Source organism: Lepisosteus platostomus, chromosome 5, assembly GCF_059453375.1.
Source record: "Lepisosteus platostomus isolate fLepPlt1 chromosome 5, fLepPlt1.hap1, whole genome shotgun sequence".
Classification (NCBI taxonomy): domain Eukaryota; kingdom Metazoa; phylum Chordata; class Actinopteri; order Semionotiformes; family Lepisosteidae; genus Lepisosteus; species Lepisosteus platostomus.
Window position 1 is genome coordinate 57999897 of NC_142615.1, and position 27965 is coordinate 58027861.

The 27965-nt window shown below is 44.7% G+C and overlaps 1 protein-coding gene, 1 long non-coding RNA gene and 4 other non-coding genes across 6 annotated transcripts in view; 5 read left to right on the top strand and 1 right to left on the bottom strand.

The window, feature by feature from the left end:
• LOC148670204 (antigen WC1.1-like) overlaps positions 1-27965 on the top strand; it is a 217141-nt gene that overhangs the window by 69294 nt on the left and 119882 nt on the right. The window lies entirely within an intron of this gene.
• On the bottom strand, positions 696-814 carry LOC148670212 (5S ribosomal RNA). The gene has a single exon (XR_015938690.1). It is a non-coding gene; the product is annotated as a 5S ribosomal RNA (ribosomal RNA).
• Positions 8721-14316, top strand: LOC148670213 (uncharacterized). Its single transcript, XR_015937066.1, has 3 exons — positions 8721-8828; positions 11455-11575; positions 14202-14316. It is a non-coding gene; the product is annotated as an uncharacterized LOC148670213 (long non-coding RNA).
• trnal-aag (transfer RNA leucine (anticodon AAG)) lies at positions 9720-9801 on the top strand. The gene has a single exon. It is a non-coding gene; the product is annotated as a tRNA-Leu (tRNA).
• trnal-aag (transfer RNA leucine (anticodon AAG)) lies at positions 12467-12548 on the top strand. Its single transcript has one exon. It is a non-coding gene; the product is annotated as a tRNA-Leu (tRNA).
• Positions 15214-15295, top strand: trnal-aag (transfer RNA leucine (anticodon AAG)). Its single transcript has one exon. It is a non-coding gene; the product is annotated as a tRNA-Leu (tRNA).

A 27965-nucleotide genomic window follows, 5' to 3' on the forward strand; every position in this document is an offset into this window, starting at 1 on the left:
GAACAGCCCACAGAATCCTCCTGAATCCCTTCTGAATCTTACTGAATCTCCCCTTCTGAATCTCTGTGTTGCCTGTTTTTACCTGGAGGAACTTCAGCTCATTGATTGGCTGAAAGTTCCATGGGCATCAGAGTCCCACGTGGGTTACTCGGCCCTACCAGTCCCTGATTGGTTGATCAAGGTGAGATATGAGTCACTTAATCCTGACACTTAGGAATGCAGTCCAGATGTCCATCTGGCACTCCCTAGACAGATAGGCGCCAATGGATGACCATTGATCATGATAGCCAGGCTTAGCTAAGTGCATTCCCCTTTGGGAGCTCTCCCTTATCAAAGGAAACCTTAAATCAGCCTGCATGAATAGTTTCTCTGTGGCTGCACCACGGAGATGAACAGAGATGGGGCCTCATTTGGGAAAGCTCGCAACACTTAATTCTGTCTTATTAATAAGTCTCGCCGCTACATATGTATAGTTATATGAAAAACAAGTGGTTTATCGACTCATCTTCATTTGCAGATTTAGAGGCAGCTTCGATATTCGTTTTACAAACAGTTTTTTTTTTATATGGGTCACACACATCCCATAGCAACAAAACATCTCTAGAGATGAGGCTATATATCACCTTTCCATCCTCCAGGTTTTCCTCCCAAAGCCTACGGCACCAACGGCGACCCCTGCTGGCCGAGAGAGTAAAAGCTTGCAGCACCTGGTATTCCCAGGAAGTCTCCCATCCAAGTACTAACCAGGCCCAACCCTGCTTAGCTTCCAAGATCAGATGAGATCGGGCACATTCAGGGTGGTGTGGCCGCAAGCGAAAACCATGGCGCCTAACTCGCTACTTGAAGCTGTGTGTGGCTGGGGCTCCGTGCCCCCCGAGCGGGACTGAAGGATCGTTCGTGTGCAACTCTTTGGAAAGGAGCTTCTTTCCAAATCGCATTGAGTACCTGGATGTTAGCGAATGTGCTCTTGTGGCCTTGCGGCGTCAGCGCAAGAGGCTCCTTCTCGCTGCCTTTCCGCTGTGTTGCAGAGCCCCGAGAGGGAACCTGGAGCGCACACTTTGTGGGGGGCGGGGGAACGCGTTCGCGCTCTGCCCCCGGTCTCTTGCGCGAGTACTAAATCTCACGGCGCCAGCCAGTGGCCAGGAGACAAGTACAATATCGCGGGACAGGGGGGCCTCGTCATTGATTGTTACATATGAGATGGGGATTAGGAGGAGAACCCGACTGATTGGTGAAGGGGAACACTAACACCAGAGTGACACCCCCGGTGTCTCTTTTTGAGAGACGCCCTGCGATTTTCTTAATGGCCGAGGAGGGTCGGGACCTCGGTTTTACGCCTCCCCCGAAGGACGGCGCCTGTTTGTGCAGCAGAGTGTCGCCATGAGGATGCTGGGGCATAAGAAAGCCACACAGACCGCAGGGTGAGCGCTCCCTACTGGTCCCAGTCACACCTCTTGAAGGAGCAGCAGCAACCTGAGCTTTTCCGGGGGGAATCTCCCATCCGGGTGCCGGCTAGGCTCACACCTGCTGGGCTGCCGTGGGTGAGCCCAGTCGAGAGTCGCAGGGTGAGATCTAGTCACCGGGGAGAAACGATACAAGCGAAGGATTACTCGGCTCCCAGCACTTGAAAAGACTGACAAATGATTTGTTCCCGCCGGAGCTGAATGTACCTGCATGTGTCGTGTCGTCTACTTCCCCCGCCCCGCTGTGTTTGCTGTATTGTCTTTGAAGCTGGCCCCCGAGACGAGACAGGCTGTTCCTGTGCCCCAATTAACACTTTACAGGTGCCATTCCCCGGCATTGTGGCCATTGTCGGTGGTCACACGCGATAAGATAAGGTGGAGGAGAGCGGGGCATGCCCAGCGCCAGACATTCAAGGAGTGGGCTATGCGAGGTGAGGTGAGGTGCGACACGCCGGAGCCCCGACGCTGCTAATGCGGAGCACTTGTTGAACTGGCATTGAAAGGACGTGTGCGCACGGAGCGAGCCTTCCCTGCGGCGGAGTGTGGAACCTTTCTCCCCGCGCTGCATTTGTTGTGTGTGCTGCAGCGGTGCTGAGAGAACAGCACAGAAGGCAGCAGGTTCTGGAGAGCGGGTAAGAGACGGAGCCTTGTGGGCAGGCGAGCAGGCCCGTTTTTTGGAAATTGCTGAAAAGGCTCCGGTGTTTGTTCGGTGTGTGGCAGGCGCACGACGCGAGCTTGCGTAGCGATCTGCTGGGCTGGTGTTATGAAAATGAGGCCGAATTGCGTCCCGGGACATGCTGCGAATGCGTCCCGGGACATGCTGCGAATATGTAGGAAACGGCGCGCTCGTTTTCTCGTTTTGTCCACCCTTTTGAGTGTTAGTGTGGCGTGTGAGTGTGCGAAAGAGTGGGCCCAGCAGGAGGCGGTGGTGTGCGGGGCGAGGAGCTGGCCTAGGCTGCGCGCTTTGTGCTGTGGGTGCGAGCCGCTTGCAGGGGTTTGTACAGCTCATACTTACCTGGCAGGGGAGATACCTTGATCAGCCTGTAGGTGGAGTAGTTGGATTGTTTTCTTGTTTTGTGGAAGCAGTGTTTGTTTTGCAGTTCACGAAATGGCAACTTTTGGATCCCGCAAGAATGCTGTGAGTTTTGAGCTTTTGGATGACCTCTTCATGGATTGTATGCAGTTCAGCAGAAAAGTGTTGCAGAAGGAACTTGGCTTTGAACCTCGGCACTTGGATTTCATCTTCGCTCTCCCAGGTCAGAAAGCTTTTGAGGTTGTTTTTGCTACCTATTCTCTGTTTGAACAATGTGTGGATGTGTTTGAGGCAAAAAGAGGGAAAGTTCCTGCCCTTGAGAAGATCGACTTGCAGCCTCTGACACAGAGAGAGAGGAAAACGGTGCATGTTGTTATGTTCTCGGAACTGGCAAAGACAGAGGACATTCACACCTGGCTTAACCAGTACTGCACCGTCCACCATGGAACTGAGGTTAGAGATGTTGACGGTATAAAAACAGGAGCAAGGAAATTCGAGGTTCGCTTGCTACCGGACAATGTAAATGGAGGCTTAAGGCACCTGCCCTCTACAATCCGGCTGGGCGCCTGCAATGGCTATGTTTTTTATGTGGGACAACCAAAGGTGTGTTGGCGCTGTGGTGCTGTGGGACACCTGGCATCGTCCTGCACTGTGAAATGCTGCAAGACTTGTGGCAAACATTGACATTTAGCCTCTGACTGTTCAATGCTGCCAAAGTGCAATTTATGTGACTCGGAAGGACACGTTTTTAAGAACTGCCCTCACGCCTACGCCAATAAACTCAAAATGAGAAAGGATGAGGCAGTGCTTGTTTCAGCCAAACCGGCCCGAAAAGCCAAAGCAAACAACAAGTCAAACAAAGAACCCTTGTTGGACAAAGACTCTCAGCCTCCAGCCAGGATCAGTCCTGCTGTGGCTCCAGGGCCGGTGGAAGAGAAATCCACTACGCCCCCACAACCGCAGACTGCACCAGACAAGCACGAGGGTTTGAAAACCCCCGAGAACAGCGAGGACCCCTCCCCCACTCCTGCTCCTCAGAACGAGAGCCAGTGTGGGGCCCCCCGGTGGAGCGGGTCCAGCGAGGATACCCAGGATTCAGCGGAGCTGCTTTTCTCAGACTCTGCAAGTCCTACAGATGCCCTCCTCTCCTCCATCCAGTCCATCACGGAGGATCTGCAGCAGCTGGTGGGTGAGGGGGAAGAGGAGACTGGTGCATCGGCTGCACCCCTTTCCCCTCAGTGCTCCCAGGAGCTGGACTTGAGGAAAAGGAAAAATGACTCTGTTTTCTCCCCGAGTGACGAGGAAGGAGAGCATGGCGATGGGGACAGCTGGAACCCCTCCACCCCTCCCTCTACCCCCTTCCTTGAAATGGACTCCGTGAACGCTTTTACTGCTGCCACCCTGATGAAGGCTCATTCAGAGGATGGCTGGCAGGAAATTGGTAAGAAGAAAAAGAAGAAGGTAACAGGTGAGACAGAAGAGAAATGTGTTTTGTAAAGACTGGTTCCACTTTCTTATGTAATATGGCTCTAAACATAATTTCTCTTAACACCAGAGGTATCAATGACAGAGTTAAATGCCAGTCTGTCTTGGATTACCTCCAGCAGAGAGAGGGAGATGTGTTGATGTTGCAGGAGTGTGCTTTAGCCTATCAAGAGAGGTATAAAAGCTTTGAAGATATGTTGGATAAAGGGCCTTCTGTTTGGTCAGGGGACAATAACAGAGCCTCTGGCGTGGCCATTCTTTTCAAAGGATGGGCATTCAAATTGAAAAGTATTCAGAGGGTCATAGATGGCAGGTTGCTGTGTGTGGATGTGGAATGGGGGACCGTTAACCTGCGGCTAATCAATGTGTATTGTCCTACTGACGTGGGAGGAAGGGTGGAGCTACTCAAAGCACTCTCTCCACTATTGTTATGTAGCACAGACGTGATAGTGGGAGGGGATTTTAATTGTATCTTAGAGCACACAGACAGGCAGTCTAGCTCTCCGATAAAATTGGATTCCAGCTCATTGGCCCTGCAAAACTTAGTTCAAGACTTTAAACTCTCAGACACATATAGATGTATATATCCCACAACAGCAGGATATACATGGTCAGGGAGGAATAGCAGCTCCAGAATTGACTATTGCTTTGTCTCAGAGAGAGTGAAAGTTGTTGGGGTCACTCTTCAGCCTGTCTTCTTCTCAGATCATCAGGCTTTAGGGTGTAGAGTGGAACTCCAGGGCGGGACTGTCTTTGGCCCAGGCCTCTGGAAACTCAACACAAAGCTGCTAGAGAACGAGGGGGTAGTATCCCGCTACAAGGAGAAACTATCACAGTGGCTGTCCTTGCAGTGTCTGTACGGGTCAGTAGGAGAGTGGTGGGAGGAGGTGAAGGTGAGGACAAAGGCCTTTTTCATGGCTGAGGGAAGGAAGGCTGCTGCAAGACGGAGAGGAGTGCTAGCCAGGAAACAGAGGCAGCTGCAGCGTCTCTACACGATGCTGCACAGTGGCTTCGATGTGCTCGAGGATATCACCCTTTTAAAAAAGGACATCCGGAGCACAGCCGAAGAAAGTAGTCGAGGAGTGCTGTTAAGAAGCTGAGTGCAGTTCTTGGAAGAAAATGAGAAGTGTACTCGCTTCTTTTTCAGGAAAGTGGTAGGCTCCAAGTCTGTCATGGAAAGTGTAGTTGAGTGCTATCCTCTCCTGCATCGAGGCCTTCTTGCACGGACATCCAAAGGGACTTACCGTGGGGAACAGGAGAGCGGAAAAAGACCCATATGCGTAGCGGCGAGACAGGAAAAAGGCCCGGGCTCATTAGTGCAAAGAGTTCAGGAATGCCGTATAGAAACCTGTGCCCTCAGGGAGCGGACGTGGGGCGCCCTGGTGCTAGACGGGTCTCAGGACATCCGAACGTCAATGCTGAGCGAGGACAGAGTGCAAAACCCGGAAATATATAGCCCAAGGGAAAGAGAGGGACAAGAAGGACAGCAGACCAGAAACTAGGGACAGGACAGAGAAGGACCGCCCTCTGGCTGCAGAGGGTGTGACACTTCTACTCAAGACTGTACAGCTCTACAGAGGTAAAGGATGAAGAAATTCATTTTTTTACCTCAAAGCTAGAAAACGTTTTGAGTGAAGAAGATAGGGAAGTACTTGAGGGGGATTTGACAGTAGAAGAGCTGAGAGGCTATGGAGAGCTTACAGAAGGGGAAAACTCCGGGTGCTGATAGGCTCCCTAAAGGGGCGTCTGCTTTTACTACTTGCACGAATTAAGGCAAAAAAAAGCCAATCGATGTGAACGAACGGCGCTTTACAGAGGAGTACTGCCTGACTGGATAGTTGATGAACGACAGAGGCCACTCCGACCTCTTCTCCGGTTTCTTCAATGACTTACTAAGGATCTTCTTCACATTCGCCCATGCAGGGGAAGCCAGTTACACCAAAGCAAATGCAGGAAAGTGCAATTCAAGCAGAGACCAGGAGGGACTTGTTTACACCGAGAGTGGTCGGAGAATGGAACAATGCGCCCAGCCCTGTTGCTGGAGCCGATTCTTGATGAGATCTTGGGCTCACTAAGAAGCCCCCGCTGGATGCTAATCTTTCTGTTGTTCTTGCAGGTCCTGCGCTGCTTTTGAGCCGACAGAGCTCGTCCTGGTCTGTAGGCACAGCCCAATTGCAAATGATCGGCTCCGCGTACAGAAGGAACGTGCGTTTGGTACAAGAGTGCATGAAGGCACCGGAAATACATTGGGAACAAATGACCGGTCGCTCAATACCTCTGTGAAGTACAGGAGCGTGCAAAACGAGGCTGTTTCCACCCGGTCTCGAATCGGGAATCTTTCTCGTGTTAGGCGAACGTGATAGCCGCTATATTTCGGAAACCTGCAGGGACCGCTGCTGGTGTCTCGCTTGCGTTTCGAGCTGAGAAAGGGAAGCGTCACTTTAGGCAGGGGGTGCTGGAGAGAGGAACAAAGGGCGCGATGAAACAAAATGCCAAAACCCAGGATCGAACCAGGGACCTTCAGATCTTCAGTCTAACGCTCTCCCAATTGAGCTATTTCAGCAGTGCACAACGCGCACAGTCACCTGCTCCAGCCTTCCTGTGTTGCGGCATGAGCGCACCAAGAGGAGCAGGAGAGTGTTGCAGGAACGTCACTCAGAAGGAAAGCCACCCAGCTGCGCCCTCTGAGCTCTGTCCAGCGCATCTTCCTCGCATGGACTCCTGCCTGCGACGGACAGGAAACAATTAGCAAGAACAGAACAACACCCCATGGGTGTCTCATGACCACACCTTAGGTTGTGACACGTGCAGGTGTGAGGGGTTGCCGGGCTACTTTGGAGCAGAGCTTGGGCGGAGGGGGGGCGGGAAAGCAGACAAAGAGGTGACACCTCAAGGTCTGCACGATCACAGCTCTCCGCCGCCCCAGGCTTCCGCTCGATAAGCTACTGGACACACCCGCCCCTCCTCACACAGACCGTGGAAAAGCCCCCAAGTGGGAGGGCTCTCTCTTCCTCCCAGGAGCTCTTGGACACGACGCACAGTCTCTCCAGGAACTAAGCAAAGTGTTTAAAGATACTTTCTCAGCTTGACATCAAGGCACAAACCAAAATCCTTCTTGCGTCCTCTCAACCTAAATGCGTTTTGCCACTTTTTGCGTTATGCAGGGAACGACGTCTGCCCAGATCACCTTTGTGTCAATGCAAATCGTAGTGTGCCCTCCGTTTTAATGTTGGCTGTGCTGGCGTGCTGCTTCTGTCTGTGAAACTTGAATGTTCTGCTTCTTCACACCGAATCGTCGGCAGGGGTTGAGCTTGTTAAATCATTGCGCATAGCGCTCCTTGAAAGTACTTTGTCCAAGTTTAAAAGCGATCGTGGGATTAACTTCATGCGTTCAAAAAGCATGCCTCGCATGACAGATTTAAATGGGGAATGGAGTCTGCTTCTTGCTGTTTTTCCTGTGGTTGCAGTTACAAAGTTGATCGTGCTTTCACATTCTGTTAACAGTATTCACTGGCTGAGCTTTATCAGTTGGTTCGAAAAGGAATCTCTGCTTCGGTTCCAGAAAACTCATCTGTACTGTGTTTTTTTCCGTGCCCATGGCAGTCTTTTAAAGCTGGTAGTAATGGCGGCGAAGTTAATTTTTAATCCGCTTTAAAAGAATAAGGACGGGCTGGGGCGAGCTCCATTTACCACTCTTTCAGCTAACCGCCGCACTCGCAAACTGATTACACTGCAGAGCCACAGGCGCCTCGCTTTTCTCCATTCTCTGGGTCAGGGTGAAAAAAAAACTTTGCTGGTATTAGCTGGCCTGCTGGGAGCACCTCTTCTTCACTGATAAGCAAGATTTGTGTTTCATCTTTCGCAAGCTGTATAGATTTCTTTCAATACAAGTTGTTCCAGAAAGGAAACGAACACTTGCATTCACCTGGATTAAAAGGCATGGGATTTGCCCGTAAGGATACATTCTGTACAGTAAGACAGGAAGAAAGGCACCGCTGGGAATCGGACCAGGATCTCCTGTTTACTAGGCAGGCGCTTTAGCCAACTAAGCCACGGCGCCAGCAAAGTGCTGTCCTTTGACAGCCACTTGGACACGTCTCAACTGCTCTGAGACATCTGCGTTCGGTGTGCACCGAGCCTGCTCGCCTTGCAAGTTGCCTCATTTACATGCGATAGCTCCACCACTAAGAGAAAGGATGAGAAATGGCTTTTATCTGGCACTTTTCATGTCAGAGGATCTCAATCTGCTTTCCGTGTACAAGAGGATGTCCAACTCATGTAGCTAAAGACGTAGACGACAGTGCTCCACTGAAATCTTGATCTCACAACCCTCGGCATGACTCCGCTGTGTTCTCCTTTAGACAAAAGGGGGAAAAGACTTCTTTCATCACACGTTTTGCACTGTTTACGGTGTTTGCAGTGCTCTTTCTTAAATGAAAACCAGGAATCGGCACCATATGAGGTGAGACTAGATAATATTGGAACAAGTAGCCTCGCCATTCCATGCGTGATGTGAGCAAAGTGTAATTCCTGTCTTTATAGTGTGCTTGTTAGAGACTTAGCTGGCACCCAGAGCGCTTTAAATCCGGGAGTCAGCAGCCCAAGACAAGAGAGCTTCCTTCGTCTATGTTTTTTGCGTGAAGGGGGGAAACCATGCGTGTGCTGCAAACGATCTTAGTATCGAAGTGCCGTCCCACATAACCGATCCGAACAATCTGCTTTACAGAGGAGCACTGCCGGAGCTTATCGTTGGCAAACTGAAGACCAGGCCGACCTCTTCTGTGACTCTTGAACACTCAATCTCAAGATTGTGAATTCAAGCTCCACGCTGGCGGGAAATTCCATAGGTAATGATCACATTTTCTTGCATGCTAATCAAAAGAAATATTAAGAAACTTTTCCCCATACCAGTTTTTTACAAAAGTAAAGGCACACGGCACATGTGTGCCACATCACGTCCGAGTTTAGTGACAACTACCTCAGAGATTGGAAGCTGGGTAGTTTCAGATCAGATCACTTTTTTATCAAAGGTTCAAGCAAACCCAAATAGTTTTGCAAGAGACATTTCAGTATCCCAGTCAAATCCAGTACGATTGCTGGATCCTTCGAATTCGACTGAACTATAGCACAGATCTGCAGTCCACCATTAGAATACTGTGGGTGTGTTGTATAAGCCATACCGCCCAAAATAGTTCTAAAACAGGAGATGCATCCTCGTTTAGGAACGTGGTATAAAGTGAAATGGTCTGGGAAGAGTCCTTCGTTTGAACAGTTCAAAATAGACGTAAAGGGGTATTTACGGACTCTTTCGAAATGTAAGAACAAGCTGTGCGGACCTTATCTTTATTTACCTTGTGTAATCGTTTTCCAAAAAGTGTAATTGTATTATAGCATGTGCCCCTGACGATTTTCTTGATACCTTATATGTGCTCTTGTTTGTATTGTATGTAGTTTTGTTGTTCAAATAAAAAGTAAAAGACACAACTTTCCGGATGCGGCTGCTGTAAAAATAAAATGACATCAAGGGTGCTGTACACAGAGGTCTGAAACCTGCTTCGCAGAAGATCTTTATCCAGAGGTGTTAAAGAAGTCGAGATCTCGCCATGAGAGGGGAAGCATCTCAGAAAAAGCAGGTGCAGTCGATTCCACGGTCATAACGCCACTAAGTCGGGCGACAAGAGCAAAACCCAACCGGCTTCCTCCAGGCAAGTAGTGAGACAAAGAGAGAGGGCACAGCGGGTAGCGTGGCCGAGCGGTCTAAGGCGCTGGATTAAGGCTCCAGTCTCTGCGGGGGCGTGGGTTCGAATCCCACCGCTGCCAGGTGCTTCTGTCGCGACCTCCTTTCAGCTGACTTCAGACGAAAGGGAGGGAGCTGCTTTTTGGCAGTCTCTCGAGAAACTAAGCAAAGTGTTTAAAGATACTTTCTCAGCTTGACATCAAGGCACAAACCAAAATCCTTCTTGCGTCCTCTCAACCTAAATGCGTTTTGCCACTTTTTGCGTTATGCAGGGAACGACGTCTGCCGAGATCACTTTTGTGTCAATGCAAATCGTAGTGTGCCCTCCGCTTTAATGTTGGTTGTACTGGGGTGCTACTTCTGTCTGTGAAACTTGAATGTTCTGCTTCTTCACACCGAATTGTTGGCGGGGGTTGAGCTTGTTAAATCTTTGGAGAATGGAGTCTGCTTCTTGCTGTTTTTCCTGTGGTTGCAGTTACAAAGTTGATCGTGCTTTCACATTCTGTTAAATTCTGTATTCACTGGCTGAGCTTTATCAGTTGGTTCGAAAAGGAATCTCTGCTTCGGTTCCAGAAAACTCATCTGTAGTGTGTTTTTTTCCGTGCCCATGGCAGTCTTTTAAAGCTGGTAGTAATGGCGGCGAAGTTAATTTTTTATCCGCTTTAAAAGAATAAGGACGGGCTGGGGCGAGCTCCATTTACCACTCTTTCAGCTAACCGCCGCACTCGCAAACTGATTACACTGCAGAGCCACAGGCGCCTCGCTTTTCTCCATTCTCTGGGTCAGGGTGAAAAAAAAACTTTGCTGGTATTAGCTGGCCTGCTGGGAGCACCTCTTCTTCACTGATAAGCAAGATTTGTGTTTCATCTTTCGCAAGCTGTATAGATTTCTTTCAATACAAGTTGTTCCAGAAAGGAAACGAACACTTGCATTCACCTGGATTAAAAGGCATGGGATTTGCCCGTAAGGATACATTCTGTACAGTAAGACAGGAAGAAAGGCACCGCTGGGAATCGGAGCAGGATCTCCTGTTTACTAGGCAGGCGCTTTAGCCAACTAAGCCACGGCGCCAGCAAAGTGCTGTCCTTTGACAGCCACTTGGACACGTCTCAACTGCTCTGAGACATCTGCGTTCGGTGTGCACCGAGCCTGCTCGCCTTGCAAGTTGCCTCATTTACATGCGATAGCTCCACCACTAAGAGAAAGGATGAGAAATGGCTTTTATCTGGCACTTTTCATGTCAGAGGATCTCAATCTGCTTTCCGTGTACAAGAGGATGTCCAACTCATGTAGCTAAAGACGTAGACGACAGTGCTCCACTGAAATCTTGATCTCACAACCCTCGGCATGACTCCGCTGTGTTCTCCTTTAGACAAAGGGGGAAAAGACTTCTTTCATCACACGTTTTGCACTGTTTACGGTGTTTGCAGTGCTCTTTCTTAAATGAAAACCAGGAATCGGCACCATATGAGGTGAGACTAGATAATATTGGAACAAGTAGCCTCGCCATTCCATGCGTGATGTGAGCAAAGTGTAATTCCTGTCTTTATAGTGTGCTTGTTAGAGACTTAGCTGGCACCCAGAGCGCTTTAAATCCGGGAGTCAGCAGCCCAAGACAAGAGAGCTTCCTTCGTCTATGTTTTTTGCGTGAAGGGGGGAAACCATGCGTGTGCTGCAAACGATCTTAGTATCGAAGTGCCGTCCCACATAACCGATCCGAACAATCTGCTTTACAGAGGAGCACTGCCGGAGCTTATCGTTGGCAAACTGAAGACCAGGCCGACCTCTTCTGTGACTCTTGAACACTCAATCTCAAGATTGTGAATTCAAGCTCCACGCTGGCGGGAAATTCCATAGGTAATGATCACATTTTCTTGCATGCTAATCAAAAGAAATATTAAGAAACTTTTCCCCATACCAGTTTTTTACAAAAGTAAAGGCACACGGCACATGTGTGCCACATCACGTCCGAGTTTAGTGACAACTACCTCAGAGATTGGAAGCTGGGTAGTTTCAGATCAGATCACTTTTTTATCAAAGGTTCAAGCAAACCCAAATAGTTTTGCAAGAGACATTTCAGTATCCCAGTCAAATCCAGTACGATTGCTGGATCCTTCGAATTCGACTGAACTATAGCACAGATCTGCAGTCCACCATTAGAATACTGTGGGTGTGTTGTATAAGCCATACCGCCCAAAATAGTTCTAAAACAGGAGATGCATCCTCGTTTAGGAACGTGGTATAAAGTGAAATGGTCTGGGAAGAGTCCTTCGTTTGAACAGTTCAAAATAGACGTAAAGGGGTATTTACGGACTCTTTCGAAATGTAAGAACAAGCTGTGCGGACCTTATCTTTATTTACCTTGTGTAATCGTTTTCCAAAAAGTGTAATTGTATTATAGCATGTGCCCCTGACGATTTTCTTGATACCTTATATGTGCTCTTGTTTGTATTGTATGTAGTTTTGTTGTTCAAATAAAAAGTAAAAGACACAACTTTCCGGATGCGGCTGCTGTAAAAATAAAATGACATCAAGGGTGCTGTACACAGAGGTCTGAAACCTGCTTCGCAGAAGATCTTTATCCAGAGGTGTTAAAGAAGTCGAGATCTCGCCATGAGAGGGGAAGCATCTCAGAAAAAGCAGGTGCAGTCGATTCCACGGTCATAACGCCACTAAGTCGGGCGACAAGAGCAAAACCCAACCGGCTTCCTCCAGGCAAGTAGTGAGACAAAGAGAGAGGGCACAGCGGGTAGCGTGGCCGAGCGGTCTAAGGCGCTGGATTAAGGCTCCAGTCTCTGCGGGGGCGTGGGTTCGAATCCCACCGCTGCCAGGTGCTTCTGTCGCGACCTCCTTTCAGCTGACTTCAGACGAAAGGGAGGGAGCTGCTTTTTGGCAGTCTCTCGAGAAACTAAGCAAAGTGTTTAAAGATACTTTCTCAGCTTGACATCAAGGCACAAACCAAAATCCTTCTTGCGTCCTCTCAACCTAAATGCGTTTTGCCACTTTTTGCGTTATGCAGGGAACGACGTCTGCCGAGATCACTTTTGTGTCAATGCAAATCGTAGTGTGCCCTCCGCTTTAATGTTGGTTGTACTGGGGTGCTACTTCTGTCTGTGAAACTTGAATGTTCTGCTTCTTCACACCGAATTGTTGGCGGGGGTTGAGCTTGTTAAATCTTTGGAGAATGGAGTCTGCTTCTTGCTGTTTTTCCTGTGGTTGCAGTTACAAAGTTGATCGTGCTTTCACATTCTGTTAAATTCTGTATTCACTGGCTGAGCTTTATCAGTTGGTTCGAAAAGGAATCTCTGCTTCGGTTCCAGAAAACTCATCTGTAGTGTGTTTTTTTCCGTGCCCATGGCAGTCTTTTAAAGCTGGTAGTAATGGCGGCGAAGTTAATTTTTTATCCGCTTTAAAAGAATAAGGACGGGCTGGGGCGAGCTCCATTTACCACTCTTTCAGCTAACCGCCGCACTCGCAAACTGATTACACTGCAGAGCCACAGGCGCCTCGCTTTTCTCCATTCTCTGGGTCAGGGTGAAAAAAAAACTTTGCTGGTATTAGCTGGCCTGCTGGGAGCACCTCTTCTTCACTGATAAGCAAGATTTGTGTTTCATCTTTCGCAAGCTGTATAGATTTCTTTCAATACAAGTTGTTCCAGAAAGGAAACGAACACTTGCATTCACCTGGATTAAAAGGCATGGGATTTGCCCGTAAGGATACATTCTGTACAGTAAGACAGGAAGAAAGGCACCGCTGGGAATCGGAGCAGGATCTCCTGTTTACTAGGCAGGCGCTTTAGCCAACTAAGCCACGGCGCCAGCAAAGTGCTGTCCTTTGACAGCCACTTGGACACGTCTCAACTGCTCTGAGACATCTGCGTTCGGTGTGCACCGAGCCTGCTCGCCTTGCAAGTTGCCTCATTTACATGCGATAGCTCCACCACTAAGAGAAAGGATGAGAAATGGCTTTTATCTGGCACTTTTCATGTCAGAGGATCTCAATCTGCTTTCCGTGTACAAGAGGATGTCCAACTCATGTAGCTAAAGACGTAGACGACAGTGCTCCACTGAAATCTTGATCTCACAACCCTCGGCATGACTCCGCTGTGTTCTCCTTTAGACAAAGGGGGAAAAGACTTCTTTCATCACACGTTTTGCACTGTTTACGGTGTTTGCAGTGCTCTTTCTTAAATGAAAACCAGGAATCGGCACCATATGAGGTGAGACTAGATAATATTGGAACAAGTAGCCTCGCCATTCCATGCGTGATGTGAGCAAAGTGTAATTCCTGTCTTTATAGTGTGCTTGTTAGAGACTTAGCTGGCACCCAGAGCGCTTTAAATCCGGGAGTCAGCAGCCCAAGACAAGAGAGCTTCCTTCGTCTATGTTTTTTGCGTGAAGGGGGGAAACCATGCGTGTGCTGCAAACGATCTTAGTATCGAAGTGCCGTCCCACATAACCGATCCGAACAATCTGCTTTACAGAGGAGCACTGCCGGAGCTTATCGTTGGCAAACTGAAGACCAGGCCGACCTCTTCTGTGACTCTTGAACACTCAATCTCAAGATTGTGAATTCAAGCTCCACGCTGGCGGGAAATTCCATAGGTAATGATCACATTTTCTTGCATGCTAATCAAAAGAAATATTAAGAAACTTTTCCCCATACCAGTTTTTTACAAAAGTAAAGGCACACGGCACATGTGTGCCACATCACGTCCGAGTTTAGTGACAACTACCTCAGAGATTGGAAGCTGGGTAGTTTCAGATCAGATCACTTTTTTATCAAAGGTTCAAGCAAACCCAAATAGTTTTGCAAGAGACATTTCAGTATCCCAGTCAAATCCAGTACGATTGCTGGATCCTTCGAATTCGACTGAACTATAGCACAGATCTGCAGTCCACCATTAGAATACTGTGGGTGTGTTGTATAAGCCATACCGCCCAAAATAGTTCTAAAACAGGAGATGCATCCTCGTTTAGGAACGTGGTATAAAGTGAAATGGTCTGGGAAGAGTCCTTCGTTTGAACAGTTCAAAATAGACGTAAAGGGGTATTTACGGACTCTTTCGAAATGTAAGAACAAGCTGTGCGGACCTTATCTTTATTTACCTTGTGTAATCGTTTTCCAAAAAGTGTAATTGTATTATAGCATGTGCCCCTGACGATTTTCTTGATACCTTATATGTGCTCTTGTTTGTATTGTATGTAGTTTTGTTGTTCAAATAAAAAGTAAAAGACACAACTTTCCGGATGCGGCTGCTGTAAAAATAAAATGACATCAAGGGTGCTGTACACAGAGGTCTGAAACCTGCTTCGCAGAAGATCTTTATCCAGAGGTGTTAAAGAAGTCGAGATCTCGCCATGAGAGGGGAAGCATCTCAGAAAAAGCAGGTGCAGTCGATTCCACGGTCATAACGCCACTAAGTCGGGCGACAAGAGCAAAACCCAACCGGCTTCCTCCAGGCAAGTAGTGAGACAAAGAGAGAGGGCACAGCGGGTAGCGTGGCCGAGTGTTCTAAGGCGCTGAATTAAGGCTCCAGTCTCTGCGGGGGCGTGGGTTCAAATCCCACCGCTGCCAGGTGCTTCTGTCGCGACCTCCTTTCAGCTGACTTCAGACGAAAGGGAGGGAGCTGCTTTTTGGCAGTCTCTCGAGAAACTAAGCAAAGTGTTTAAAGATACTTTCTCAGCTTGACATCAAGGCACAAACCAAAATCCTTCTTGCGTCCTCTCAACCTAAATGCGTTTTGCCACTTTTTGCGTTATGCAGGGAACGACGTCTGCCGAGATCACTTTTGTGTCAATGCAAATCGTAGTGTGCCCTCCGCTTTAATGTTGGTTGTACTGGCGTGCTACTTCTGTCTGTGAAACTTGAATGTTCTGCTTCTTCACACCGAATTGTTGGCGGGGGTTGAGCTTGTTAAATCTTTGGAGAATGGAGTCTGCTTCTTGCTGTTTTTCCTGTGGTTGCAGTTACAAAGTTGATCGTGCTTTCACATTCTGTTAAATTCTGTATTCACTGGCTGAGCTTTATCAGTTGGTTCGAAAAGGAATCTCTGCTTCGGTTCCAGAAAACTCATCTGTATGTTTTTTTCCGTGCTCATGGCAGTCTTTTAAAGCTGGTAGTAATGGTGGCGAAGTTAATTTTTTATCCGCTTTAAAAGAATAAGGACGGGCTGGGGCGAGCTCCATTTACCACTCTTTCAGCTAACCGCCGAACTCGCAAACTGATTACACTGCAGAGCCACAGGCGCCTCGCTTTTCTCCATTCTCTGGGTCAGGGTGAAAAAAAAACTTTGCTGGTATTAGCTGGCCTGCTGGGAGCACCTCTTCTTCACTGATAAGCAAGATTTGTGTTTCATCTTTCGCAAGCTGTATAGATTTCTTTCAATACAAGTTGTTCCAGAAAGGAAACGAAAATAGTTCTAAAACAGGAGATGCATCCTCGTTTAGGAACGTGGTATAAAGTGAAATGGTCTGGGAAGAGTCCTTCGTTTGAACAGTTCAAAATAGACGTAAAGGGGTATTTACGGACTCTTTCAAAATGTAAGAACAAGCTGTGCGGACCTTATCTTTATTTACCTTGTGTAATCCTTTTTCATAAAGTGTAATTGTATTATAGCATGTGCCCCTGCCGATGTTATTGATATTTTATATGTGCTCTTGTTTGTATTGTATGTAGTTTTGTTGTTTTCAGCTGACTTCATATGAAATGGAATGAATTGCTTTTTCACAGTCTCTCGAGAAACTCAGTTTTAATGCCCTCCATTTTAATGTTGGTTGTGCTTGCGTGCTGCTTCTGTCTGTGAAACTTGAATGTTCTGCTTCTTCACACCGAATCGTTGGCAGGGGTTGAGCTTGTTATATAATAATTATAATAAATAACTTTATTTTATATTGCACTTTTAAAGGTGGCAATCTATATGAGAGCGCATGTAACAGCACAGGACACCCAGTTAGGAGCTCACACAGCTTTCAGCTCAGTGTGCAGCGCTCTCTTGCCTTCCTGAAGATGACGTTAAATTAGTTAAAATCATGTGATAGTTAACAAAGCTTAATAGTGAAACAGCCAGCACAAATGGTTGTGTTTGTGATTATGTCACTTCTCTACTACAGCAGTGTCGATAAAAGAAACTCTGAAACCACTAAAGCACTGCACAACTGAATTCGGGAGAATAATATTAGGGATTCTGAGCGATATCTGCATACAAGCAATCCAATACAGATGCTGAAGTCTTTAAATATTGACTCTCCCTGTTGTGCTGCCTTTTCCTTGAAGGAAAACTATTCAACTGGAAGAATGTTTATCGCAGGTTTAAAACTTGCTGTTGCTATTTGGAGAAATCCACAAACTCGTGTTTTTCTTGTGTTTTAAAAGACAGCCATACCCACTGACAAAATAACGACACTGCTGCTGATTTTTTCCGGAGCCGAATCACAGTTGACCTTTGTGAGCCAATTGATGAAGCCGACCCTGTGAATACTATGGCAGAAGGTGGAAGAGCGTTCAACTTTATAACTACCGCAACCACAGGAACAACAGCAAGAAGCAGAATCAATTTCCCATTGAATGGTGCTGTTGTTTGAGGTATGCGTTGTGAACGCATGCAGAGAATCCCACAATTTCTTCTAAACTTGATAAAGTATTCCTGATGGAGCGCTGTGTGCAAAGATTTCATAAACTGTACTCCTGCTGACAATTCGGTGTGAAAAAGCAGAGCATTCGAGTTTCACTGATAAAAGCTGAATGCAAGCCAAAAGCAATATTAAATGGAATTTACAGCACACTACGATTCGCACTGACTGAAAAGTTATCTCGGCAGCTGTTGTTCCCCGCGTGAAGCTGAAAGGGTCAATGAGCATTTCTGTTGAGAAGACAAATTAAAGCTTTTTTCTGCCTTGATGTTGAGCTGACAAAGACTATCTTGAAAGATATCCCAATCTCTCGACAGACTGTCGAATAAATTCTTAACTGATCAAATTCTCATCGGAAGCAAGGTCTTAACATAGAAGAAACTGGCAGCAGCGGAATTTGAACCCATGACACCAAAAAGACCGTAGCCTAAAACCCAGCACCTCAGACCGCTCAGCCACACTACCTACTGCAGCACATTCCTTCCTTACATTACTCAATTAAAGAACACTGGGCTTTAGCTCTTGTCCAACATGGAAACGACTGTACCTTCGTTTTATGAGATATTTCCTGTCACTTGGTGAAATCTCAACTTCTTTGGCAGCTCTGAATATAGTTCTTCTTTGGAGCAGACTTCAGACCTTTTATTTAATTTATAAAGGAGGGCGCATTCCAAAATGTGTAATTCCTGTTTTAGAAAAGCTCTGGGCGGTGTGTCTTCTTTTAACGCACAAACAGTGTTCTAACTGTATACTGTAGATCAGTGCAGCTATCGTACTGGATTTAGCTGGGATTCTCAAATTTTTCTTAAGAAGGTATTCAGGGTTGCTTAAAACTTGAATAAAAAAGTGATCTGAAACTACCTACTGTACCTTCCAATCTCTGATGTTGCTGTAACTAAACTCGGATGTGGTCTTTTGCAGATGTGCAGTGTGCCTTTACTCTTGTCGTATTAAACAGTACCTCTGTTGTTGGGCAGAGTTGAAGGGGAACAAACTGCACAGAAAATTACGGAACGATAAAATGTTTCTACACTTCAAAATGTCCCTTTAAAACCCTCCTCACACACGTCAGTGTGGGGAGTGGGCAGGTAGAGAGGTTTTACAGATGCTCATGATATTTCTCATGGGGTGTTACCTGTTGTAGTATCTCTCTCTGCGCCTCTGCGGCTGAAGTGTGAGGTAACGTTTTGAACAGCCTCTTTGTCTTACAAAACAAGAAATGAAAATCAACTGGTAAATTGAACAGTGCAGTAATCAGCACAGTATACATTAGGAAGCAATTAAACAAAAGATTAGCAAAAATTGAAGCTGAGTAGATTGGAGTAAGAAATTAATTCTATTTGTAAGCAAACAAGAACCCACGCTGGGCATGAATCACACCAATCTTTCAGCATTTCTGAAACGTTTGATTGAATTGACAAAGAAATCCTCTCCCGATCTTCATCTTTGAAAAGGTTAACCTTTTGAGCCAGCAGGTGTAACACTGCAAAGCTGGCTGTTTCTCACAGATGTTTGAAGCTGTAGATAACATTTTACATGTTTGGTGCCATGGCTTAGCTGGTTAGTGTGCCTGACTAAAAAACAAAAGATCCTGGGTGTGAATCCCAGTGGTATCTATTCATAAACAGCGGGCCAATCACTGCCAATATTTATGGAGCTCAATTTAAGGATGAAAGGATATGCATGTGTTACAGCTTTCTGCAGGTATTTTATGTTTTAGCACAAGTGTTGGCTCTGTGGCACAATGGAGGGCGTGTTGGGCTTCTAGATGTTAATAGAATGAAGTCATTCAAAGGTTGTGGGTTGGAGTCCACCCAGAGTCACATGTTATTTTGATTCAGCCTTTCGAAATCCTCTAGGGATTGGTGTTGATCAAGTCAAATAGAGGACTTCTTCTGAGTCGACAGTCGAAAATGAACAAGCGGCCACAAGGGAGAAATTAGCACTGGACCTGGTCGGTGATCGGATTATTCCTATCCTGTAGTCCTTGCACTGGTTCCCTGTCAAGTTTCATGTCGACTTTAAAATCCTCATGCTCACCTATGAGCCTCTCCATGGCTTGGCACCTCAGTACCTGTCTGAGCTCTTATTGCCCTACTCCCCTAATCGCAACCTTGGCTCTTCTAATTCTGGTCTCCTATCTGTCCCCCAAGCCCGTCTACACTCTACGGGTGACAGGGCCTTCTCCGGTTATTCCCCCAACCTCTGGATCTCTATCCCCAAGGATATCAGAGAGTCACCTTGTCTAAACTCCTTCAAATCCAGACTCAGAGCCTCCTTCTTTAGAAGAGCCTTTAATTAACTATTCTTTACCCCTTTGCTCCTACTGTATTTAGTACCACCATCTACTGTCTCCTTTAACTGTGTATTCTCATCCTGCTTATCTTGTGTATTTTTTCATTGTATTGTTCTCATTCTGCAAAGTGCTTTGAGAAGCCACCTTTAAAGGTGCTATATAAAGTAAAGTTTATTATTATTATTAATAAAGAACAGTGCATTTAACACTGAGCACACTTGGTCCTTCTTTGAGAAGGACTGCAGGGGTAGGGAACAAGCTTTTCACGTGTGTTGTTGAAGACCATATCATCGCTTTGTTGCAGGAAATTTCTGAATGCCATCATCGGAGTAAGGACAGGATCAGGGTTTGGGGAAGTCTTTTTGATGCCTGAAACTGTGTGGTTCCTGGTTGTAACGGCTGGCACTCTACACATAAACAACAGAGAACACAGTTGACATCGCTGAACTGCCTAGCGGACATTTTGTCGCCTTCTTCTGACCTGTATTTAAAGCAATTCTCTAAAAACGTGGCACATTATATCTGTGGTACCTTTATGGAGGGTGAGCGCACTCATAAGGATCATAGATTCGATCACAAGCATCTAAAAATTAGCGTGAGAAAATGACATCACGCTATAAGGTTGAATGGCACGAGTTCTCCTTTTCCCTCTGTAGAAAATGTGTGTTTTAAAGGAGATGTCATGTTATTTTTTTTGCCAGACAAAGCCATGCCGTAAGAACAGTGTGGTTATTTAAATGTATTGGTATGAAATTGGTTTAAATCAAAGGGATGTAACAACAAAAAATTAAGTGCTTCTTAACACAGAGATAGTTGGAGATATTTGGCAGCAGTGGGATTCCAACTTACGTCCCCAAAGAGTCTGGAGCTTTAATCCAGCTCTTTAGAGTGCTCGGCTGTGTTAGCCCTGACTGCCTCATACCTCACACTGGCTCAGAGAAAACTGGGTGGCTTGCAAAGACTGGTAGGAGAGGAAAGGAATAAATACTTATTTTTTATCTGCTAAAAGAAGAAAGGAAATATTTGATAATTGTCTAGCAGTTGTTTTGATCAAATTATTGTAATGCAGTGGCAGGTACAATTAAGGTATAATATGTACATGAACTGAGTCTGAAGTCTGAGTCGGTGATGGCAGCTGACTATCACTGGAGGACAGTTCATCATGAGTGGGTAAGCCTGCATAATGAGGGAGAAGAGATTGGCCTCTGTGATGCAGTGTCCAGTGACACTAACTATCTGTCCTACTGTTCTCTGCTAACGTAGAGGGTGAATGTTGTTTAAGGTGAATGTAAGGTTTCTTTTTTGTAAAATATTTTCGAGCACATTTTTGTTGCTGAAACTTTATCTTGTGCATTTGAATTAATTCCAATATTGTCACCTAATTCTATACATTGTTTCATCAGACTAGAACATTTAGAGGAGCTCAATTGCATTCATGAATTGCATAGTGATAGTATTTCTTGTCGTTTAAATATTTCAGTCAAAAATATAGAGAAGGTGCTCCTGTTTTCACCATTATAAAAACTGTGTTTCACCAGTAATATTTACTCTCATAAAAGTATTGTAATTGTATTGTTCTGTTCTGTGACAGTCTTGAGTGACACAATCCTTCTCTTTTACTGCACTACACTTCTCCAGGAGCCAGTTCAGCACACGAGGATCCTCAGTCAAACAAACACTGCAATAGCTTGATAAAAGACACTTCTCATCCTTTCTCTTAGTGTTGGTGCTACTATTCTATGCAAAGGAGGCGCCTTGACAATTAAAGGAGTCTTCATGAAGGTATTAATGGCAAGCTCTCCACTGGCAATTGACCGGGCTTTTGAAGAAACCAATCTCATTCAACAACCATACAAATTGCACAGCTTAAGGCACATGAAGCGAAATTCGTGAGCAGATTGACACAAAACAATGTCGCTTCACATTATTTGCAAAGCTGTTTTGCTTGTCTAACCACCTCTTCCTACTTTGCAGTGAGCACATATATTTTATTTTCTTCTCTTATATTTTCCTTGATATTTTACTATCCCTTTCCCCCATGTGGAGATGAATCCACATCCAAAACCCCATGTTTCACCCTGCATTTGTGCCAGTTTTACAATCTGTGTAAAAGCCTGCCTTACACAGGTCTAGTGGTACAATCAGTCAGTCTGTGTTACTTATATAGCTGTATACAGTGGAGTCATGCTGAGGTTATAAGTTCAAGCCTCCCCTGGAGCCATTAAGTCTTCTGAATGTTTTTCACTCATAAAAAGTTCATTCGCCGTAGCAGTTTCACTGTGACTTTGCAGGTAAAATATTCTTAATGAGAATAATATTTTGTATGCGATAAATAACCGCACCAGAAAATATTGGAGAGAAATGGCTTGTCGCACTATTTGCAGCAGACACTCAGACACAGAAATGTCCTGTCATTAAAGAAAATTTATGAAGAAGAGGTGTGACATCACTGCAAAGGCGATATTTTCTGATGTCTGTCTTGGTTAATAATCATTTGCGTGGGAATTACTTCTGTCATTATTACTAATACTGATAAAAACAGAGAACTCACAGCTCTCTGGATGTTGGTCATGACTCTAGAAAGTGTTTTTATTTGCAAGCGGCTCTGGAACTCAACACCTGTTGATGGGTCACTTCTGTCAGACACATCAGTGGAACCCAAGCCCACCTACACACACATTCACACACACTGATAGATATACTGTACACCTACACTCTCACACACATTTACACTCACAGACACATCACACATTTATACACACAATCAGACACTTACACATTCACATATATACACTCACACATGCTATCATCATTAATACTCACATAGACGCAGGCACTACACACACTAACAGACATACCAACACATACACTTACAAATATAAAACTACCCACTGACAGACACCACACACTCACAGACACACACCATACACACACATTCACAGGCATGCATTCACAGAAACAGACACTACGCATACTCACAGACACACACTTATAGACACCAAACACTCAGAGACCTCACACGCTCACACACTAACAGCCCACACATGCACATACACCACACACTTCCAGACATGCACCCACACACGCACAGATACCACAAACACACTTATCCACAGATACACAATAACTAACACAAATATAAATACTACTAATACTACAACAGTAACACTATCACTAACACTGACACAAACTACTAATAATAACAGCAATGCTGTTACTAAAACTAACATTACTACTAGTGTTAATACTCTAACAGTAACACTATAATTATAATTAATATTAACATGAATATGAACATTAAAACTAAAACAATCAGTAGTGCCACTGTCATTAATACTCACATGAACACTAGCATTAAAACTACCAGTTGTAATCTCACTAATATTAACATGAAGACACTGATATTAGTATTAGTTGCTACCCGTGACGTCACACCGCTCTCTGTGACAAATGCGAGACACTTAAACGCGTGCAGTGATGGAGTTCCTGTCGCCGTGGTTACCATTCTTATGATTTATAAACACTGGAAAAATGCATTTAAACTGTTACTTACATACATTTATGAACTTGAAATATCATTTTCTAGCTCTAGGATACAGTTACCTAAATAATAATATGAATAATCATTGTTTAATTTCAGATTGAACATTATTAACCCTATCTATCTATGAATTGGCTTCATTACTCTGCTCTCCTCTCCACTGATAGCTGATGTGTGGTGAGCACTCTGGCGCACTATGGCTGCTATCGCATCATCCAGGTGGATGCGGCACATTGGTGGTGGTGGAGGGGAGTCCCCATTACTGTAAAGCGCTTTGAGTGGAGTATCCAGAAAAGCGCTATATAAGTGTAAGCAACTATTATTATTATTAACCCTAAACACACTATGGTAATTGGTCGATACAGTCATTATCGTCCTGGCCAAATTTCCCATTGGCCCTTACCAATCATGGCCTGCTAATAATCCCCCCTCTTTGAACTGGCTACATTACTCTGCTCTCCTCCCCACTGATAGCTGATGTGTGGTGAGTGTTCTGGCGCACTATGGCTGCCGTCATATCATCCAGGTGGATGCTGCACATTGGTGGTGGTGGAGGGGAGTCCCCATTACCTGTAAAGCGCTTTGAGTGGAGTGTCCAGAAAAGCGCTATATAAGTGTAAGCAATTATTATTAATTAACTGTTTTTTAGATATTTAAACAGGATCAAGAAAAGAATCAGTACTCACCAATTGGTGAAGTTAATCGATTTTTCTACGGTTCTTCAGTTGAAATAATTGGTTGTCGATAGATAAGTGATCAATAACTCTTCTCCGTGCGCTCCGTGCTCCTCCCGCACTCTTTCTCTCTCTGATCCCGGCTCTCTGGCTGGTGTCTATGACATCACAGCACTTATTCTGACAAAGCAGAGCGCGTCTCTGCTGCTTTTGTGTGTCTTTTTCAGGAATGCCAGAGGTACTCGAAATGTTGCAAAAAGAAAAGCGTTTTTTTTGTTTTGTAAAAAAGTGAGTGCTGAGTTTTATTTTATACAGGAAACGCATGTATGTTGAAACACTAAATTCTATAAATAATTGAGAAATAATAAAGCCAGGAAAACATATATGTAAAAATACAATTTGATCACATAATTTACTTCATTATCTCTGGTGGTTAATTTTTTTTTCTGTTGTGTTTTTTTTCTCTTGTACCTGTTTCTGATCCTCTGGTTGTAGTTATATTTGTAAATTCTATACGTTTAATAAACAAAAAAGAGCGCATCTCTGCTGGAGGAGACTTCTGTCCGGAGCCCGGAGGGCTTTTCATACAAATATAACATCTCCCCCCCAAAAAAAAACGGGCTGTGAAGAGAGGCGATTTCTAACAGTTGGAGGAGGAGAGTGACAAACAGAGGAATGAAATTCATTAAACAGAAAAAAAAAGTTTACTTCACAGATTAATGCGTTACAAAGCGTACCCATGTGGAGCAGTAGAGAACGAGTCCCTGAAATAAGCGCTTTTAAGGGTTTTACACGAATCATCAGAGTATAGAAGCCAGGAGGATCAGACTCATGTTCCTGGAGGTTAAAATGTGTATCCTGGTTTTATTTCCACCCAGCTCTCAGCTCTATAGATAGTCTGATGATTTACATTAACTGTATAACTGTTACAAGACTTCATCTAATTGTACATTTATAAGACTGTCTGTGAGACACTTGTGAGAGCAGCTGAATCCCAGGGCTGGTGTAGAATCACCAGAGCACTGCTCAGAGATATAGACTGGTCAACTGGTCACTATTGTAGTCACGACCATCGGCCCATTGGCTACTAATAATCAATATACTGATCAGAGTGTCAATACTGGTGTTTATTACATAAATACTAATATAATTACACACTCACTTGTGTTATAAAACACTTAAAAAACATGTTTGGAGGCTGATATACAGTAAAGAAAGTAATACTGAAGGGCTGGAAGTCCTGGAAAGGGTTAATAGAAGCTTCTTGCTTCTGCCCTGGAACAGAGCCCACAGCTGCCAGATCAGTGACCCCTGAGCCCAGTTCACAGAAAGGAGAACCAGGAGCTCTTTTATGTTCATGTAGCAGCACTGATCGTCTGAATATCTTCTGGTTCTGGATTGTGAGGATAGAGAGCAGTACGGAGTTGAGCTTCTGTCTGAGTGTGAGTCTAAGCTGTGAATCTGACTGAGAAGAGAATAATGTTTTTTTTTATTCTGCCTCAGAATTTTTCTTCTTTGCCAAGTGGTGTTACATCCCCTTCAGTTACTCTGCACAGACTGCCAGAGAGAAGAGGAGAGAGAGATGGACAGATAAGAGCACACACAGCTAGAGAGACATACAGTACGTCTTGATTTACTTTGAAGCAAGTGTTCATTTCCCTTCTGGAACAAGTTGTTTCTGAACTTCAAGAAATTCAAACAACTTATGAAAGATAACATACAAGTCTTGCTTATCAGGACAGAAGAAATACCGCAGGAAAATGCCAGTGATTTTTCTCCTTTTAACGAAAAGTGGAGAAAAACAACGGCAGTGCATTTCCGTCGGCTTGATTTAGCTTAATACAAGTATTCACTTCCTTTTCTGTAGATTACAGAATGCGAAAGATGAAATAAAGTTATTGGTTATTCATGGTCAGTGCAGGAGAAATACTGCTGGCTGGCAGGAAAATGTCAGTATTTTATTTTAACTACAAACGTGAATGGCAAAAAGCAACGGGAGTGTGTTTCTGTGCAGTTGTTAAACAAAGGGCTGGTGGTTCAAACCCACTCAGGGATGTGCTTCAGATTGTTCTGCTGTAACCATAATCTCTGTTTAAACTTGATGGGATTTCTTTGCAAACCCTCTTGAACTTTGCAGGAAATTTGCATTTTACTTGTGTGGAACTACAAGTAAACAATTAAGTACCTCAGTAAATGTCCAAGAGAACCATTTTCACGTGTGGAATTTTATCTTCAACTGGCTGTCAGGAGAATTAATTTATACACCCGTTGTATCCTTAGCAAAAATATTTTAAAATTAGAACACAGATTTGTTGGAGAACTTGACCATCATTATTAAATGAGCATTATACAAATGTGCGTTGATATTTTGTATATGTACCTTAATTGTAATAAATATAAACATAATTGCTTTGATATGGATGTTCATTTGAAGGATTTGAGGAAACTATCAAGGATCTCAGAACAACCAATCTTGGTAAAGATTAACGAATACAGTAAGTGTGAAGCTTGCACACAAACGAGAGAAAAAAACCAGTTTTAATTCACTTCATTAAACTGACAGTGTGTATAGCAGAGGATGGTTTCAATCCATCGACCTCTGGGTTATGGGCCCAGCACGCTTCCGCTGCGCCACTCTGCTGACGGCTATCAGAGCGTCATTCAACACAACTGCTCTATCTTTGCTTTCTAAAAGTGCGCCCGAGATGAAAAGTCTAAACGGTAAACGCAGACATCACTTTGAGCACTTGGTCTTTTATAGTACAAATATCACACGCTGCACTACATGGGCGTGTCTTCAAGATCGTTGTGAACCAAAGCTTCTGCTTTCCGAGGCAACTGATTCTTTCGTCGTTAATTCTGAAATATTAAATGAGAATCAGTGAAACGAAAACCAAACACGTACAGATGCAGCCATTCAAAGTGCGCGGTACAGACACCGCAGTACAGATACCGCAGGTAAGATGACACGCGATACCGCGGTGCGTGATTGGTTGACCGACAGGGGCACTCGTGGTCCGTTGGTCTGTCGTAGAAAGACTTACTGTAAACGCCTTTACTGTGCCCGTTGTAGATATTGAATTTTACCACTGAAGGGAAATCTTAGTAGCTGAGCATAAAAAGAATAGGAGCATACTGTAACGCGTGTGAAGGCCATAAACGATATTAATTTTGGAACGTAAACATACAGTATATGGCTGGTCTTGGTACTTTAAAGAAAAAAATACACACCGGTATTCCATTTCTCCCTAAACATTGTAAGCTTCGAAGTCTTTAACTAACGTGATACCGGAGTCAACAAGCATACTTTTAGAATTTGATTAAAAGGGAATATAATATGGAATCGCGTATCTAAAGAATTTAATAACGGTATGATTATATCCGTGTACTGCGGCAGGACTGTGTAAGGCTGTTTCGCCTACCTGATCATGCGAGCTGTCTTGTAGCCTACTGGTCTAGGTGCGTGACTACCAACTGGCTGGTTGTGTGTTCGAATCCAGCTGGTGTTGGACTTTTCATTTTTATTTATTTATTTTTTAATCGCGTAACATAAACATATTACCGTATGCAAACTGTACTGTATACAGTATGTATATGTATATTTGATGTCTTAACTGTGCCCGTTTAATTGAATTAAAAAAAAAATATTTAACACGAACATTAAGCTGTTTACATCTTCCGCCTGAGAACAGTCACCCGTTGCTACCCAACGCAGAATGGTGATTGGCTGACACTATCTGACACCCCTCTGATTGGAGAAAAAAGACATGCTGGCGTGCTATACACACTACCAGGAAGAGGATTTCTTTCTATTCAAAACGTGTATTTTAAAAGTTTAAGAAGTAAAAACCTTACAGCGTACACAGATTTCTAAACTGATCAGGATCGTTATCTTTGTCTTATGCATAATAATGTTCACCGCTCTGTCCAGCAAATTAATAATAAACTTTATTTTATATAGCGTTTTAAACGAATCAGTAATTAGATTGCTCATAAACCTAATCACTTGCTTTTTCTTTTTATTTAGGCTCAGATTTCAACTATAGATCGTATTATTAATAACCATAATAACAACCAACCAACAAAAACAACCATATAAACATAA